Here is a 3,183-nt window from a genome sequence, read left to right as displayed (position 1 = left end):
GTATCTGTGTGCTGGGGGTGTGTATCTATGTGTGCGCTGTCGGTGCATGGTACCCGTGTGGGTGTGTGACCACGTGTGTGTTTGGGGTACCTCAGACTGTGGCGGCCAAGTCCTTGCGCCCTAATATTCTCCCTCTGCCCCCCTTTCATAGCCGTTCAGTGCCCCTGAGCCGGGGGGGGAGGGTGTGCAGGAGGTGATGGTCAAGGGCATTAAACAGAGAGGCTGGTATTTGGGGGACAGTGTTGGGGGTGGAGTGGGGTGAGACCCAGATGGCCTGACCTTCTCTGGACTAGGAGGGTCAGAGTGGGGTATGAAACTGCCCTGGCGATTAACCAGTTACCCCTCTGTGCTTGGATCCACAGGGGGTCTCAAGAGCTGACCCACAAAACTGTGCTATTATGTAAACTCCGACCGCATGGACCTGCTCAAATGGGACTCGAGATGAAACGTACATCCAGCTAATTTTGTCTGAGCGGAATTCCTTTCCCTTTCGTTGTCATTCTATTGCTGAAAGTAAAATCCGTCCCTCACGCGACTCGAGATTTTCAATATTGACCTGAAAGCCTTGATTTGTAAAATGATTTTAATCGGGACGGTGCGCTATCTACACTCAACTCGCTATATTTCTTACACCGAGAGAGAGGAATATACATATTTGTTATTAATCTCCTGCTTCTTGCCCCTTGGGCATCGCCAAATTCCATTTCCGTGCCCCCCCCCCCCCCCCCCCCCCCAGCCCAGGGTAATTCTGTTTATTTTGACATTGAGTTGATGAACCCTGTTCCCCTGCCCCCTCACCCCCTCCAGCCCCGAGGGGTGTTTGGACCAGTGTCTGCTGGGCTCCCCCTACCCACCCACCCCACAATGTTAGTGCCCAGGGTGTGTGTGTATTAGTGCGCTTTGAGTCTGTATCGCTGCCCATTGTCCCCAGTGCCTGTATTATGGCCCCCAGGACCTTTATCAGTGCCATTGCTGCCTGTAATTTGTTATCCTTGCCTATATCTTTGCCCCCAGCGCCTGTACTGATGCCCCAGTGCCTGTACCATTACCCCCAGCGCCTGTACTGATGCCCCAGTGCCTGTACCATTATCCTCAGCACCTGTACTGTTGCCCCCAGCACCGTACTGTTTTCCCCAGTGCCTGTACTGTTTTCCCCAGTGCCTGTATTGTTTTTCCCAGTGCCTGTACTTTCCCCCCTGGGGCCAGGACTGTTTCTCCAATGCCTGTACTGTTTCCCCACTACCTGTAATGTTGCCATCAGTGCCTGTACTTTTGCCCCCAGTGCCTGTACAGTTTCCTCAGTGCCTGTACTGTTGCCCCCAGTGCCTGTACAGTTTCTCCAGTGCCTGTACTATTACCGACAGTGCCTGTATCATTAACATCAGTGTCTGTACCGTTGTCCCCAGTACCTGTACTGTTTCCCCACTGCCTGTACCATTACCCTCAGTACCTGTACTGTTTTCCCCAGCGCCTGTACCATTAACACCAGTGCCTGTACAGTTTCCTCAGTGCCTGTATTGTTGCCCCCAGTGCCTGTACTGTTGCCCCCAGTGCCTGTACAGTTTCCCCAGTGCCTGTACTATTACCGACAGTGCCTGTACCATTAACATCAGCACCTGTACTGTTGCCCCCAGCACCTGTACCATTACCGCCAGTGCCTGTACCATGACCCTCAGTGCCAGTACCCAGTCAGTGTGAAAGATGAGCTGACCCCCCATATGGACAAAGTCTCTGGGTGACTCCTGGATTTGAACACCCCACCTCCCCCTCCCCCAGTCGGGCCAGCTTCCCCCTGAGCTCTTGCTGTTCCTGGTTTGAAATCTCTGCGAGGTGCGGTGCGGCCTGTGTGTGTGTGTGTGTGTGTGTGTGTGGGGTGGAGGAGTGGTGTTGGTGGTGGGGGATGGGTGCCGGGGCTGAGGTGGGGGGTGTTTGGGTCGATGTGAGGGTGGTGGGGGAAGGTGTCTGCTGCGTCAGATCCCTCCCGCGTCGCGGAAACTTGGCGCCGTGCCTCTGGACAATGAATTCCGCCTGCTCCACTCGGAGAGCGAGACTTGCGTTTGTCTAGCGCCTTGGGATGTTGCGAAAGCCAATGGGGCTACTTAGCTGCTTTGTTCAGTTAGCTGGCCAACAACGGGGGGGGGGGGGGGTAGAATTGCTGTTTAATATTCTCAGGGATGGACAAGGGAGCAGTTATTGGGGAATGAAATGCCTGTAACTGTGTTGTACGTGTGGATCTATTTCCCCTTTTAAGTCTCTCTGGTCTCCCTCCTCCTCCTCGATCCCAGAACCCAGGGACACCCCCCCCCCCCCCCGCTGCTGATTTCCTGTCGTCTTTCATTCACTTGCCTGGACCAGCGGGCTCTGGGAGAAACAGACCCTTCTTAATTCCCCAACTGACTGGCTCAGGGGAGATTGAGTCGGGTTCCCAGAGTAAGTGGGTGACGGGTCTTCAGTCAACCCCAACCCATCCGTGAGCACTGAGTGAAACTACAATGACAGCATTGAAGAGGCATCTGGATGGGGACATGAATAGGAAGGGTTTGGGGGGGGATATGGGCCGGGTGCTGGCAGGTGGGACCAGACCGGGTTGGGATACCTGGGTCAGCATGGACGGGTTGGGCCGAAGGGTCTGTTTCCGTGCTGGACATCTCGATGACTCTATTCCTGCGAGTGGGAGAGAGTGAGGGGCTGCAGGTGCTGGAGATCAGAGTCGAGAGAGTGTGGCGCTGGAAAAGCGCAGCAGGTCAGGCAGCGTCCGAGGAGCAGAGGAATCGACGTTTCGGGCATAAGCCCTTCGTCAGGACAAACTGCGAATGTTTGATCGCGAGGCGGTCGTTCTCACCAGCTCTCTCTTCACCCCTTCTCCGCTCTTGGCTGTACGGTGTTCTGAAAGCTAGCATCCAGGCAACACTCTGCTACCTCTCCTCGGCAGGCCATTCAGCCCATCAGCTGAAGCAGCGAGCTAGTCTCCTGCCTGCGCCCTTTGGCGTTCCCCATTGCCCCAAGAAGTATTGGTAGATTTGAGGATCAGGGTCAAGAGGTTCACAACTGATATCATCGAGGTCAAACCAGCAAATTAGATTGTTATTAAACGCTGGCAGCCCTGTTGCTCTCTCTCCCTCTATCAATATCTGTTTTTCTCTCTCTCGCACTCTCTCTTTCTGTCGTCCCACTGTCACGGTG

The 3,183-nt window shown here is 54.8% G+C and overlaps 1 long non-coding RNA gene across 1 annotated transcript; it reads right to left on the bottom strand.

Annotated features, from left to right (window-relative positions):
- Positions 1-1,008: 1,008 nt before the first annotated feature.
- Positions 1,009-1,875, bottom strand: LOC122545619. Its single transcript, XR_006310570.1, has 2 exons — positions 1,617-1,875; positions 1,009-1,450 (listed from the first exon to the last, which is right to left on the bottom strand). It is a non-coding gene; the product is annotated as an uncharacterized LOC122545619 (long non-coding RNA).
- Between the last annotated feature and the right edge of the window lie 1,308 nt (positions 1,876-3,183).

Source organism: Chiloscyllium plagiosum, unplaced genomic scaffold (genome assembly GCF_004010195.1).
Source record: "Chiloscyllium plagiosum isolate BGI_BamShark_2017 unplaced genomic scaffold, ASM401019v2 scaf_21105, whole genome shotgun sequence".
NCBI classification, from domain to species: Eukaryota; Metazoa; Chordata; class Chondrichthyes; order Orectolobiformes; family Hemiscylliidae; genus Chiloscyllium; species Chiloscyllium plagiosum.
This window is presented reverse-complemented; position numbering and strand designations above follow the sequence as displayed.